The 16,397-nt window shown below is 35.3% G+C and overlaps 2 pseudogenes; both read right to left on the bottom strand.

Annotated features, from left to right (window-relative positions):
- Window positions 1-1,669: 1,669 nt before the first annotated feature.
- LOC149769755 (MAP kinase-interacting serine/threonine-protein kinase 1 pseudogene) lies at window positions 1,670-7,469 on the bottom strand (annotated as a pseudogene).
- Window positions 7,470-9,354: 1,885 nt separating this feature from the next.
- LOC149769756 (MAP kinase-interacting serine/threonine-protein kinase 1 pseudogene) lies at window positions 9,355-15,146 on the bottom strand (annotated as a pseudogene).
- Window positions 15,147-16,397: the final 1,251 nt, after the last annotated feature.

Here is a 16,397-nt window from a genome sequence, read left to right on the forward strand (position 1 = left end):
TTTCCTTCAAAACTTTTACACCAAACTTTTGTTCTACTTTGAGCCTTAACTCTCAGTTTGGGACCCCTTTATGAAAAGTGTAATGTCCTTAAAGCAGCGGAGCTTGTGAGAATTACCAATTACAGGTGGTTTCTATATCTCACCCGTAGCACTGCATGCAAACATTGTTGTGTGGAAAGACAAACTATACTTAAATATATGTATGCAATGATAATTATCTGCCGAAAATCATTTGAGTGAATCTGATTTTTAGAAAACTTCTTTGTCGGTCTGCATCCTCAAAGCATCAAAAGCGATATCATGTCTGTTTAATAAAGCTCTGATAGTTTAGTTTTTAAAAGAAGAAGTAAACAATATTCTGTTCATCATGTCTACAAAAGAATAGCATCAATCACAAGTAGATAATCAGCACATAAGCACGGTATTTAGTAAATGGCTCACCAATAAACATGTAATTATTTATTCAATGTAATTAGCCATAACAGTTAGTTGCTTTGAATCGTGCAAACATTTCAGATTATCCTATTGTCAGACTTAATCCATGTCGCCGCTTGTGTCAAGTGTTGTTTTAAGCACGTATGCCTTGGGGACATTTTCCGAATCCTTATTTCACAGCTCAAACCACAACACTACCAATTAAACGGAACAAATCTGTTTAAGCGTGAGTCAGAAATTTAGTAGCTACATATATTTCCCAAGTATCAAATGAGTTTCGATTTATTGGGTATGTTAAAACTAAAAATTGAAATTTGGGGTAAAAATTTGTACATGTGTACATAGCTGAGTTGTTTCGTTTCTTCTAATATAATTTTTCTGATAGATAGATAGACAGAGAGAGAGAGATTAATGAAAATTACAAATCACATCTAATACAAAATTTAATTTCACAAAGGAAAACAATATTTCATAGAAATGGGACTTTTTATTAAAAAATGCAATTCTCCAATATATCTATTTGTTATAACTTATAAGTGTCCGATAAATGAGAATGAAATATAATTGCGAAATACACTGAAGAAAAAATCAAGATGCTAGTATGAATTTAGTTAATGAAGAAATATTAGAAATCAAACTGAGTAAGATTTACATATTAACACCTGGTGATATACTGGCACTTTAGATATAAAATATCACTATTTTGACACGTCATTTTAAGCATCAGAGAACATTTTACATTCCACCAACCTCATTCATGAATAACAGCACAATTATAAAATCAAAGCACTCGTTGATTATTAACACAAATACTGAATAATCTCTCCTTTCAAAGACATTCAGAACCATGAATTGGTATTAACGATCATATAAAATTCAGTCGTATTTTATTACAACAATCAGCATTTCACAGAATAAAAGTCAATTACATTTTAGCAACAATTCAACGAAAGTGATATATGCACATATATACTCCGGACAATTTGTTTCATCTACATTATAAGAGATGAAAACTCTTTAGGTTGTATAATCCCACCCACCCACTCTTAAAATGTACTCTTCGAAACAAGACAATCTGGATTGATGAAAATCAGAACAAATCCTAAACTTTTCATCAAAGGCAGCATATTTTGAACAAACAGTCCTTATCGTAAACTTGATGTAGCAAAGTTAGTCACGTGTTTGTAATTATTTTCAAAATAAAAGTTATTCAGATGAAAATATCACTAAATAACTATTCGTCCTGTGAATGACTGATGCCCGGCAGTGTACAGCCACTATCGAATTCTGTTGAACGAACATTGGTTCCGGGCACCAAACTTGACTGATGTTTTGTCAAGCTGGAAGCAGATGGGGACAATTTCAATGGTGGTACTACAATTTCTTCAAAATTGATTTCATCGTTTTCATTTCCCTCATTTTCGTCATAATAAGGATAACTTGGCGGCTTGTGAATAATTAGATGCTGCTGCAGCATGCGGTTGATTGAAATAGCAGTCTCAGCAAATGGCTCCAAATCCTTGGTACTGCTATTCCTAGAAAGCATTGTTGGTGTAGCAAGAGAAGTAGCAGCCGGTGGGCAAGATACCCAGGGGTGGTTCAAGACCTGCTCGGTAGAATAACGCTTGCGTGGATCTCGCACCAGCAAGTGACGAATGAGGTCTTTGGCACTGTCTGAGATTACACTCCAATCGTTTTCTGGAAACTCATAAACATCATTTTTGATGCTGCTGAAAAGCATGTCCTGGCAGTCCCGACACATCACATCACTGTTCCACCCACAACCACCTCCACAGTCGCCATAAAATGGATGGTAACCGCACAGCATGATGTACATGATTATTCCCAGGCTCCAGAGATCACATTTCTTGTCATAGGATAAGGATTCACCAAGCCAAACTTCAACAACTTCAGGAGCCATATAATCTGCTGTGCCGACTGGCGTCAGGAGATCTGGCGTGGAACACATATCCTTCTGACTTTCAACAGGCACACCACTTGCCAAGTCAAAATCACATATTCGTATCGGGAATATTTCTTTCTTTTCACACAATATGTTTTCTAGCTTTAGATCCCTGTGGACTATTCCTTTATTGTGGAGGAAATCCAAGGCTCGTGTGATGCATTTCACTATTAAACTGGCTTCTGTCTCAGTCAGATGACCCCTTCTCTCAATATTGTCAAACAAGGTTCCTCCCAACATCTTGTCAAAGACCAAATAAAATCGACCTTCTTCTTCAAAGTATTCATAAAGCTGTAAGATGTTCTCCTGACCTTGACATAAGTTGTATATTTCTATTTCTTTGAAGACTTTGCTGCTGGATCGGATCGTGTTGTTTTTAATGATCTTTACAGCATATTCTTTGCTGTTGGAAATATTTATAAATGTCTGCACTGAATCAATAGTACCATTTCCTAAGATTTCTCCTGTTGGTCTGTACAAATCATGAAATTTTGTAACAGGAATATCAGCTGCCCTTTTTGCCTTCTTTAGGAGTCTTGGTGTATTACGATTTAAACTTGCGTTTTTCTCTGCATCCCGTAAATTATGGCTTTCCATGTCCCTAAAATCGTTATCCATCTCTATATTCAGTCCGTTTAAAGTACCGTAATGTCAGCACCTTTTATATATGTGATCGGTTGATGACAATTAGCTTCCTGATTGGCTCGTGTCATCCTGTCGATACGACTAAAATTCAACAGTATTCAAATAAATCCCCTACTGACACTGAGTAAGCACTTAATTAGGCACTCACGGAAGTTCCTCTGGCCTCGCTGTGATGATTGATTCACACCTTGGAATGGAAGAGTACATATCACAGTTATAAAGTGGAAACAATTACTAGAACAAACAAAAACAAGAAATTTGTTTAACAAGCTTTTAGTTGATATTTATTTCTTTACAGTGCTATCACGAATAGTCATTTGCCAAGAACATAATTGATCGATGTTTTCTTATTTTATGAGAAAATATTTTCATAAAGAAATTCTTTTAAATCTTATATTTCTGTTAGTAACATGTACCATCTATCATTGATTCAACATAGATGATCGCCTGGCTAGTCTATGCAATGAAATAATGTTTCTGTCTAATATTCAATTTCAAAAATGCTTCTAAAATCTCTTTCTTTCTCTCTCTTTGTCAAATTCAAAACAACTTTTAACAAGCTTTTTGGTTGTACAAAATCCGAAAACATCGCAGTCTTTAAGTTATATATGAAGATGTTTATTTTCCTTCAATAAATATTATTGAAAGTAGACTATAGTTATTTTCAAATGGCATCGCTAATGGTAACCGATGTGGTATCTAAAATGCATTTCTGCAAACAACTTGAAAAATGGTTCAAGATAATTGATATGCACGGGCTTCCATAAATTTATAACGTCCTTTTTTTCTTCCTTGTAACCATTGCAAATTCAAGGCTTTCATACTAAAGTATTGTCGGGACTCCAGCAGCGTCCAGGAGTTGTCTTTCACTGAATAATCCTATGTATCTAGCTTATAGCCATACGATTTTTATTTTAATAATAAACAAAAACTTATTCAAGATAAATTAAAACTTTTTATACAAGTATATGAGAACAAACAATTTCACATGCGCTTGATATAATTTCGATGATCGTATGAATTAGAGGTCTTTCTTTTTTATTTAACGCTCCCATTAACCCTGTTTCGTCAGACAAAGCACGCGGTCCAAAGATGATCAATTTGTTTCATGGTATGATAAAAACTATATAAATGAAGTACTCTTGTGCACCTTAAAACATATCTAATCGTTTGGCTTTCATTATTGATGTTACATAATCAACTAAAACTTTATTTATATATATTGCTGTCATTAATCTCATTTGTAATTTAGAGGTTATTTTGCGTCAATGCCCAAAAATGTATCCCTTATTGCACCAGTAATTCTATAACGGTCAGTTGCTGTTTGCGGACAACGCAGTATTGTGTGGATTTAGAATCAGTGTATTGACCATACAAATGGCAAGGCGGAATCATACGTATACTATGGCTTTTAAAGGCCATCTCGCCAGTGATCCAAACGTCATGTAGGTGAATAAACATCACGCTTTGATAAAAGCAGACGAGATAGCTTCCCATCTCTTCCGTATTCCATTTCAATATAGATTCCGATTACTAGTCTCCGATTGTGCTTACATAGGTATCGGTACAAATAAATGTATACGGCCTCCCAGGTATACTGGGTATTATCTGTAAAGTGCCTTATTCTAAAGGGGTTCGTTACAGTGAAAATTAGGAGTATTCGTCCATGAATCAAAGGATGACGCTTCTAACCTGTAACAATATAACACAAGGGAAGACACGAGTCCCCACCGCTCGGTAGGTCCGACTCTGTTAGTTTATCCTAATAGCGTCTGCTAATCTCCAACGTAAGCCAGTCGTAATCAAGAAGAGTTCATTTTTCACGATTGACCGAAACGTAAGATCCGAAAAACTGCACACTCGATGTTGTTCGGATCTTACCGTTCGTTCACTGGTGAAATCCAAGACTATTCGAATGCAAACGGCACTGCCTGCCATTAGTTGTCCAAACGTCAAAATCGGCGAACAATTATTGAATTTTCTCCAAGATGTCTCATACTGAACGAAGTGTGCCGAGCAGTTTTGAAAATTGAACTATTCTTGATTACCACTGGCTGAAGGTGGAAATTAGCAGACGCAATTAAGATAAACTAGCATGGTTGGAACTACCGATAGGTGCGAACTCGTGTCTTTTTCTTGTATTATATTGTTACAGGATTGAACATTCATACCCTGATTCAATGACGGATACTCCTAAGTTTTCTTCGTAACGAACAACTGTGCCTTATTCTACTTAAAATATATATTGTGTGTTTGTGATGCAAATAGCATAGTCCCAGTCCAACTTCATTTTGCGGTTTATATAAGAAGATCCCGTTGGATATAACGTATTCTACGGATCCATATAAACAGAATAATTTATATTTCAATCTCAATTCATAAAATAATCCTGGTCTCAGTTTTGGTTAAGACCCTACAAAAATATCATATCAACGACAACTACAAAGTCACCTTCTTGAACCCAAAATAACCAAATTATATGACTTAAACTCCCCCAATATTTCAACAACAAGAAACACCTGCAAAATAAATTCCTATACACCATCACTAGATATGTGTGTTTTAAAATCATACACGACATTTTACCTGTAAAACACATATTTTTTAAAAATATTCCCTAATTCAAGTTATGCACTTTTTTTTGCGGTGGGACTGAAATCACTGACCATTTAATTTTCGAATGCAATTTAATACTCGCTTTACAACAGCTCATAATTAAATGGCTGAAAAAAACTCTCGAAACTCCTTCGGTACTTTTTACATTCCTTAAATTTGGTCTTATCCTAAGTTTCTTCTATGGGGCCTTGTTTCCGGAACCTGAAATCGCGGACTTGTGGCTTTTATTATGCGCTGGATACAAATATGCTATATGGATTAAATGTATCCATGCATATTATCATAAAGAAGTGGTAACCAGTAACACCTTGCTATTCTTCTTTCTCTCTTGCCTAAAATGTAGAATCTGAGCTGACATTTCCAGACTTAACCTTCTTCACTTTATTGACAAATGGTGTCTAGCTGGGTTATTATGTTCTCTTTAAATTTGTTAAATAGTAAGTGGCATAAGTCTAGAATAATACTCACTACTTACCTTTTTCTTTAAATATATCCAATTATGTATCCTTTTCTAATCTCCTGATTCTTTAGTACACCGTCTTTTTGCCTGCATGTTTCAACCCACGTTTACCGGTCAACACGTTAATTCAAGAATACCCCAAGCCGCACGTGTTAACACTATCTCTTCTTTTCGCACGAGCTTTTTCTGTACTTTACCTTGTCTATCCTTTTAACATGACCTTTCACGCTTATACAATTTTGTATACACTTTGTATTTCAATCAATACTATATCTCTAAATTTAAAACTTGAATAGTAATTTCATTTGTTTTAAATTCTATGTAAAGTTATTATGTTAATTGATAAGTAGACGTAAAATAATTTATTATTATAAATTCCTCGCCTATACGTTAGCTAGAAACTTACGTATTATGTAAAATTAGTATAAGCGTTTTACAACGTATGTATGAGCAGTAAGTGTGTGTGTGTGTGTGTAAGTATGTGTGTGTATATGAGGGTACGGGTGAGCGGATATGTCTAATATGGGTGCATATAGGAGTATCTGTGTCATTTGCACATTTCAACATGTACATATTAAATAAGGATTTCATGAAAAGAAAAGAATGTTTATCATTGGTTCTATCAAATCTATTTTTGTGTTACATAATCAATTTGGCAATAAATGTAGGTCTTATAGGCTTGTAAGAATTCCATTAGGTTTAGAGAACCTATGACCAAATTTCTATCTGTTCCTCAACTTTCTTTAATATTTGGTTGTAATTAAGTTCGTCTAAATTGTTTCCATAAAATATTCCTAAAGCCTTCACTTGTTGTTTGATTCAATTTGGGGGAGCTCCTGGGTCATTTGCCCGCCAATTTCCAATTAATTGCTATTATTTTCAATATTCTTATATAATGTTTCAATTGCAATAACATATAGTAAAATTGACAGTGGAAAATTTGTGTGTTGAGGGCTCTCAACCTCCTCACTCTCGCTCACTATTATTTTAGACTCGATGAGCGGATTTGTTTTATGCTAGAAACTTGGTTCTTCCATAAATAAATATGGGGTGGTAGGTTTTTGTGTTTCGTTTGCTTTGTTGTTTTCCTTTTTTACCCTTTGCCCCCTTCTTCTCACGTGCACTCGTATTTGTATAACTAGTCCATTATGTGGACGTGGATTGAGAAGTTTTAGGACCGTTTGAGCTTCCAACCTCAATTTCGCACTGCATACCCAGTATGACCTGGTTCGATGTTGCGGCATTTCAGTGGGGTGGGTTTCCTGAGATCTGTTCCATCTCTCCCCCAGGATCTGGAACCCTCTGACGATCATAGGCCATTTCATCAATCATTACTGAGTTTTGAGGCATGTTTTCTTGTTGTTGTACCGGTTATGGACAATCCGTTGGTGGGAGGCCCGTGGTACCACACCTGCTACAGTTACGAAACTGATGGCATCATCTATACCATGATTTGATACCAAATCCCATAATGTATGTAAAAAGAGGCACCCTCCTGGCGTCCTCCGACATGTACAGCAGCCTAACTCATGTAAATACTGAAGGAAAGCCCCAGACGGTGGTCATCCTTTCCTTCAAAACTTTTACACCAAACTTTTGTTCTACTTTGAGCCTTAACTCTCAGTTTGGGACCCCTTTATGAAAAGTGTAATGTCCTTAAAGCAGCGGAGCTTGTGAGAATTACCAATTACAGGTGGTTTCTATATCTCACCCGTAGCACTGCATGCAAACATTGTTGTGTGGAAAGACAAACTATACTTAAATATATGTATGCAATGATAATTATCTGCCGAAAATCATTTGAGTGAATCTGATTTTTAGAAAACTTCTTTGTCGGTCTGCATCCTCAAAGCATCAAAAGCGATATCATGTCTGTTTAATAAAGCTCTGATAGTTTAGTTTTTAAAAGAACAAGTAAACAATATTCTGTTCATCATGTCTACAAAAGAATAGCATCAATCACAAGTAGATAATCAGCACATAAGCACGGTATTTAGTAAATGGCTCACCAATAAACATGTAATTATTTATTCAATGTAATTAGCCATAACAGTTAGTTGCTTTGAATCGTGCAAACATTTCAGATTATCCTATTGTCAGACTTAATCCATGTCGCCGCTTGTGTCAAGTGTTGTTTTAAGCACGTATGCCTTGGGGACATTTTCCGAATCCTTATTTCACAGCTCAAACCACAACACTACCAATTAAACGGAACAAATCTGTTTAAGCGTGAGTCAGAAATTTAGTAGCTACATATATTTCCCAAGTATCAAATGAGTTTCGATTTATTGGGTATGTTAAAACTAAAAATTGAAATTTGGGGTAGAAATTTGTACATGTGTACATAGCTGAGTTGTTTCGTTTCTTCTAATATAATTTTTCTGATAGATAGATAGACAGAGAGAGAGATTATTGAAAATTACAAATCACATCTAATACAAAATTTAATTTCACAAAGGAAAACAATATTTCATAGAAATGGGACTTTTTATTAAAAAATGCAATTCTCCAATATATCTATTTGTTATAACTTACAAGTGTCCGATAAATGAGAATGAAATATAATTGCGAAATACACTGAAGAAAAAATCAAGATGCTAGTATGAATTTAGTTAATGAAGAAATATTAGAAATCAAACTGAGTAAGATTTACATATTAACACCTGGTGATATACTGGCACTTTAGATATAAAATATCACTATTTTGACACGTCATTTTAAGCATCAGAGAACATTTTACATTCCACCAACCTCATTCATGAATAACAGCACAATTATAAAATCAAAGCACTCGTTGATTATTAACACAAATACTGAATAATCTCTCCTTTCAAAGACATTCAGAACCATGAATTGGTATTAACGATCATATAAAATTCAGTCGTATTTTATTACAACAATCAGCATTTCACAGAATAAAAGTCAATTACATTTTAGCAACAATTCAACGAAAGTGATATATGCACATATATACTCCGGACAATTTGTTTCATCTACATTATAAGAGATGAAAACTCTTTAGGTTGTATAATCCCACCCACCCACTCTTAAAATGTACTCTTCGAAACAAGACAATCTGGATTGATGAAAATCAGAACAAATCCTAAACTTTTCATCAAAGGCAGCATATTTTGAACAAACAGTCCTTATCGTAAACTTGATGTAGCAAAGTTAGTCACGTGTTTGTAATTATTTTCAAAATAAAAGTTATTCAGATGAAAATATCACTAAATAACTATTCGTCCTGTGAATGACTGATGCCCGGCAGTGTACAGCCACTATCGAATTCTGTTGAACGAACATTGGTTCCGGGCACCAAACTTGACTGATGTTTTGTCAAGCTGGAAGCAGATGGGGACAATTTCAATGGTGGTACTACAATTTCTTCAAAATTGATTTCATCGTTTTCATTTCCCTCATTTTCGTCATTATAAGGATAACTTGGCGGCTTGTGAATAATTAGATGCTGCTGCAGCATGCGGTTGATTGAAATAGCAGTCTCAGCAAATGGCTCCAAATCCTTGGTACTGCTATTCCTAGAAAGCATTGTTGGTGTAGCAAGAGAAGTAGCAGCCGGTGGGCAAGATACCCAGGGGTGGTTCAAGACCTGCTCGGTAGAATAACGCTTGCGTGGATCTCGCACCAGCAAGTGACGAATGAGGTCTTTGGCACTGTCTGAGATTACACTCCAATCGTTTTCTGGAAACTCATAAACATCATTTTTGATGCTGCTGAAAAGCATGTCCTGGCAGTCCCGACACATCACATCACTGTTCCACCCACAACCACCTCCACAGTCGCCATAAAATGGATGGTAACCGCACAGCATGATGTACATGATTATTCCCAGGCTCCAGAGATCACATTTCTTGTCATAGGATAAGGATTCACCAAGCCAAACTTCAACAACTTCAGGAGCCATATAATCTGCTGTGCCGACTGGCGTCAGGAGATCTGGCGTGGAACACATATCCTTCTGACTTTCAACAGGCACACCACTTGCCAAGTCAAAATCACATATTCGTATCGGGAATATTTCTTTCTTTTCACACAATATGTTTTCTAGCTTTAGATCCCTGTGGACTATTCCTTTATTGTGGAGGAAATCCAAGGCTCGTGTGATGCATTTCACTATTAAACTGGCTTCTGTCTCAGTCAGATGACCCCTTCTCTCAATATTGTCAAACAAGGTTCCTCCCAACATCTTGTCAAAGACCAAATAAAATCGACCTTCTTCTTCAAAGTATTCATAAAGCTGTAAGATGTTCTCCTGACCTTGACATAAGTTGTATATTTCTATTTCTTTGAAGACTTTGCTGCTGGATCGGATCGTGTTGTTTTTAATGATCTTTACAGCATATTCTTTGCTGTTGGAAATATTTATAAATGTCTGCACTGAATCAATAGTACCATTTCCTAAGATTTCTCCTGTTGGTCTGTACAAATCATGAAATTTTGTAACAGGAATATCAGCTGCCCTTTTTGCCTTCTTTAGGAGTCTTGGTGTATTACGATTTAAACTTGCGTTTTTCTCTGCATCCCGTAAATTATGGCTTTCCATGTCCCTAAAATCGTTATCCATCTCTATATTCAGTCCGTTTAAAGTACCGTAATGTCAGCACCTTTTATATATGTGATCGGTTGATGACAATTAGCTTCCTGATTGGCTCGTGTCATCCTGTCGATACGACTAAAATTCAACAGTATTCAAATAAATCCCCTACTGACACTGAGTAAGCACTTAATTAGGCACTCACGGAAGTTCCTCTGGCCTCGCTGTGATGATTGATTCACACCTTGGAATGGAAGAGTACATATCACAGTTATAAAGTGGAAACAATTACTAGAACAAACAAAAACAAGAAATTTGTTTAACAAGCTTTTAGTTGATATTTATTTCTTTACAGTGCTATCACGAATAGTCATTTGCCAAGAACATAATTGATCGATGTTTTCTTATTTTATGAGAAAATATTTTCATAAAGAAATTCTTTTAAATCTTATATTTCTGTTAGTAACATGTACCATCTATCATTGATTCAACATAGATGATCGCCTGGCTAGTCTATGCAATGAAATAATGTTTCTGTCTAATATTCAATTTCAAAAATGCTTCTAAAATCTCTTTCTTTCTCTCTCTTTGTCAAATTCAAAACAACTTTTAACAAGCTTTTTGGTTGTACAAAATCCGAAAACATCGCAGTCTTTAAGTTATATATGAAGATGTTTATTTTCCTTCAATAAATATTATTGAAAGTAGACTATAGTTATTTTCAAATGGCATCGCTAATGGTAACCGATGTGGTATCTAAAATGCATTTCTGCAAACAACTTGAAAAATGGTTCAAGATAATTGATATGCACGGGCTTCCATAAATTTATAACGTCCTTTTTTTCTTCCTTGTAACCATTGCAAATTCAAGGCTTTCATACTAAAGTATTGTCGGGACTCCAGCAGCGTCCAGGAGTTGTCTTTCACTGAATAATCCTATGTATCTAGCTTATAGCCATACGATTTTTATTTTAATAATAAACAAAAACTTATTCAAGATAAATTAAAACTTTTTATACAAGTATATGAGAACAAACAATTTCACATGCGCTTGATATAATTTCGATGATCGTATGAATTAGAGGTCTTTCTTTTTTATTTAACGCTCCCATTAACCCTGTTTCGTCAGACAAAGCACGCGGTCCAAAGATGATCAATTTGTTTCATGGTATGATAAAAACTATATAAATGAAGTACTCTTGTGCACCTTAAAACATATCTAATCGTTTGGCTTTCATTATTGATGTTACATAATCAACTAAAACTTTATTTATATATATTGCTGTCATTAATCTCATTTGTAATTTAGAGGTTATTTTGCGTCAATGCCCAAAAATGTATCCCTTATTGCACCAGTAATTCTATAACGGTCAGTTGCTGTTTGCGGACAACGCAGTATTGTGTGGATTTAGAATCAGTGTATTGACCATACAAATGGCAAGGCGGAATCATACGTATACTATGTTTTTTAAAGGCCATCTCGCCAGTGATCCAAACGTCATGTAGGTGAATAAACATCACGCTTTGATAAAAGCAGACGAGATAGCTTCCCATCTCTTCCGTATTCCATCTCAATATAGATTCCGATTACTAGTCTCCGATTGTGCTTACATAGGTATCGGTACAAATAAATGTATACGGCCTCCCAGGTATACTGGGTATTATCTGTAAAGTGCCTTATTCTAAAGGGGTTCGTTACAGTGAAAATTAGGAGTATTCGTCCATGAATCAAAGGATGACGCTTCTAACCTGTAACAATATAACACAAGGGAAGACACGAGTCCCCACCGCTCGGTAGGTCCGACTCTGTTAGTTTATCCTAATAGCGTCTGCTAATCTCCAACGTAAGCCAGTCGTAATCAAGAAGAGTTCATTTTTCACGATTGACCGAAAGGTAAGATCCGAAAAACTGCGCACTCGATGTTGTTCGGATCTTACCGTTCGTTCACTGGTGAAATCCAAGACTATTCGAATGCAAACGGCACTGCCTGCCATTAGTTGTCCAAACGTCAAAATCGGCGAACAATTATTGAATTTTCTCCAAGATGTCTCATACTGAACGAAGTGTGCCGAGCAGTTTTGAAAATTGAACTATTCTTGATTACCACTGGCTGAAGGTGGAAATTAGCAGACGCAATTAAGATAAACTAGCATGGTTGGAACTACCGATAGGTGCGAACTCGTGTCTTTTTCTTGTATTATATTGTTACAGGATTGAACATTCATACCCTGATTCAATGACGGATACTCCTAAGTTTTCTTCGTAACGAACAACTGTGCCTTATTCTACTTAAAATATATATTGTGTGTTTGTGATGCAAATAGCATAGTCCCAGTCCCACTTCATTTTGCGGTTTATATAAGAAGATCCCGTTGGATATAACGTATTCTACGGATCCATATAAACAGAATAATTTATATTTCAATCTCAATTCATAAAATAATCCTGGTCTCAGTTTTGGTTAAGACCCTACAAAAATATCATATCAACGACAACTACAAAGTCACCTTCTTGAACCCAAAATAACCAAATTATATGACTTAAACTCCCCCAATATTTCAACAACAAGAAACACCTGCAAAATAAATTCCTATACACCATCACTAGATATGTGTGTTTTAAAATCATACACGACATTTTACCTGTAAAACACATATTTTTTAAAAATATTCCCTAATTCAAGTTATGCACTTTTTTTTGCGGTGGGACTGAAATCACTGACCATTTAATTTTCGAATGCAATTTAATACTCGCTTTACAACAGCTCATAATTAAATGGCTGAAAAAAACTCTCGAAACTCCTTCGGTACTTTTTACATTCCTTAAATTTGGTCTTATCCTAAGTTTCTTCTATGGGGCCTTGTTTCCGGAACCTGAAATCGCGGACTTGTGGCTTTTATTATGCGCTGGATACAAATATGCTATATGGATTAAATGTATCCATGCATATTATCATAAAGAAGTGGTAACCAGTAACACCTTGCTATTCTTCTTTCTCTCTTGCCTAAAATGTAGAATCTGAGCTGACATTTCCAGACTTAACCTTCTTCACTTTATTGACAAATGGTGTCTAGCTGGGTTATTATGTTCTCTTTAAATTTGTTAAATAGTAAGTGGCATAAGTCTAGAATAATACTCACTACTTACCTTTTTCTTTAAATATATCCAATTATGTATCCTTTTCTAATCTCCTGATTCTTTAGTACACCGTCTTTTTGCCTGCATGTTTCAACCCACGTTTACCGGTTAATTCAAGAATACCCCAAGCCGCACGTGTTAACACTATCTCTTCTTTTCGCACGAGCTTTTTCTGTACTTTACCTTGTCTATCCTTTTAACATGACCTTTCACGCTTATACAATTTTGTATACACTTTGTATTTCAATCAATACTATATCTCTAAATTTAAAACTTGAATAGTAATTTCATTTGTTTTAAATTCTATGTAAAGTTATTATGTTAATTGATAAGTAGACGTAAAATAATTTATTATTATAAATTCCTCGCCTATACGTTAGCTAGAAACTTACGTATTATGTAAAATTAGTATAAGCGTTTTACAACGTATGTATGAGCAGTAAGTGTGTGTGTGTGTGTGTAAGTATGTGTTTGTATATGAGGGTACGGGTGAGCGGATATGTCTAATATGGGTGCATATAGGAGTATCTGTGTCATTTGCACATTTCAACATGTACATATTAAATAAGGATTTCATGAAAAGAAAAGAATGTTTATCATTGGTTCTATCAAATCTATTTTTGTGTTACATAATCAATTTGGCAATAAATGTAGGTCTTATAGGCTTGTAAGAATTCCATTAGGTTTAGAGAACCTATGACCAAATTTCTATCTGTTCCTCAACTTTCTTTAATATTTGGTTGTAATTAAGTTCGTCTAAATTGTTTCCATAAAATATTCCTAAAGCCTTCACTTGTTGTTTGATTCAATTTGGGGGAGCTCCTGGGTCATTTGCCCGCCAATTTCCAATTAATTGCTATTATTTTCAATATTCTTATATAATGTTTCAATTGCAATAACATATAGTAAAATTGACAGTGGAAAATTTGTGTGTTGAGGGCTCTCAACCTCCTCACTCTCGCTCACTATTATTTTAGACTCGATGAGCGGATTTGTTTTATGCTAGAAACTTGGTTCTTCCATAAATAAATATGGGGTGGTAGGTTTTTGTGTTTCGTTTGCTTTGTTGTTTTCCTTTTTTACCCTTTGCCCCCTTCTTCTCACGTGCACTCGTATTTGTATAACTAGTCCATTATGTGGACGTGGATTGAGAAGTTTTAGGACCGTTTGAGCTTCCAACCTCAATTTCGCACTGCATACCCAGTATGACCTGGTTCGATGTTGCGGCATTTCAGTGGGGTGGGTTTCCTGAGATCTGTTCCATCTCTCCCCCAGGATCTGGAACCCTCTGACGATCATAGGCCATTTCATCAATCATTACTGAGTTTTGAGGCATGTTTTCTTGTTGTTGTACCGGTTATGGACAATCCGTTGGTGGGAGGCCCGTGGTACCACACCTGCTACAGTTACGAAACTGATGGCATCATCTATACCATGATTTGATACCAAATCCCATAATGTATGTAAAAAGAGGCACCCTCCTGGCGTCCTCCGACATGTACAGCAGCCTAACTCATGTAAATACTGAAGGAAAGCCCCAGACGGTGGTCATCCTTTCCTTCAAAACTTTTACACCAAACTTTTGTTCTACTTTGAGCCTTAACTCTCAGTTTGGGACCCCTTTATGAAAAGTGTAATGTCCTTAAAGCAGCGGAGCTTGTGAGAATTACCAATTACAGGTGGTTTCTATATCTCACCCGTAGCACTGCATGCAAACATTGTTGTGTGGAAAGACAAACTATACTTAAATATATGTATGCAATGATAATTATCTGCCGAAAATCATTTGAGTGAATCTGATTTTTAGAAAACTTCTTTGTCGGTCTGCATCCTCAAAGCATCAAAAGCGATATCATGTCTGTTTAATAAAGCTCTGATAGTTTAGTTTTTAAAAGAACAAGTAAACAATATTCTGTTCATCATGTCTACAAAAGAATAGCATCAATCACAAGTAGATAATCAGCACATAAGCACGGTATTTAGTAAATGGCTCACCAATAAACATGTAATTATTTATTCAATGTAATTAGCCATAACAGTTAGTTGCTTTGAATCGTGCAAACATTTCAGATTATCCTATTGTCAGACTTAATCCATGTCGCCGCTTGTGTCAAGTGTTGTTTTAAGCACGTATGCCTTGGGGACATTTTCCGAATCCTTATTTCACAGCTCAAACCACAACACTACCAATTAAACGGAACAAATCTGTTTAAGCGTGAGTCAGAAATTTAGTAGCTACATATATTTCCCAAGTATCAAATGAGTTTCGATTTATTGGGTATGTTAAAACTAAAAATTGAAATTTGGGGTAGAAATTTGTACATGTGTACATAGCTGAGTTGTTTCGTTTCTTCTAATATAATTTTTCTGATAGATAGATAGACAGAGAGAGAGATTAATGAAAATTACAAATCACATCTAATACAAAATTTAATTTCACAAAGGAAAACAATATTTCATAGAAATGGGACTTTTTATTAAAAAATGCAATTCTCCAATATATCTATTTGTTATAACTTACAAGTGTCCGATAAATGAGAATGAAATATAATTGCGAAATACACTGAAGAAAAAATCAAGATGCTAG

This window comes from Sinohyriopsis cumingii, unplaced genomic scaffold (assembly GCF_028554795.1).
Source record: "Sinohyriopsis cumingii isolate HCF-2022 unplaced genomic scaffold, ASM2855479v2 utg003283l, whole genome shotgun sequence".
Lineage (NCBI taxonomy): Eukaryota > Metazoa > Mollusca > Bivalvia > Unionida > Unionidae > Sinohyriopsis > Sinohyriopsis cumingii.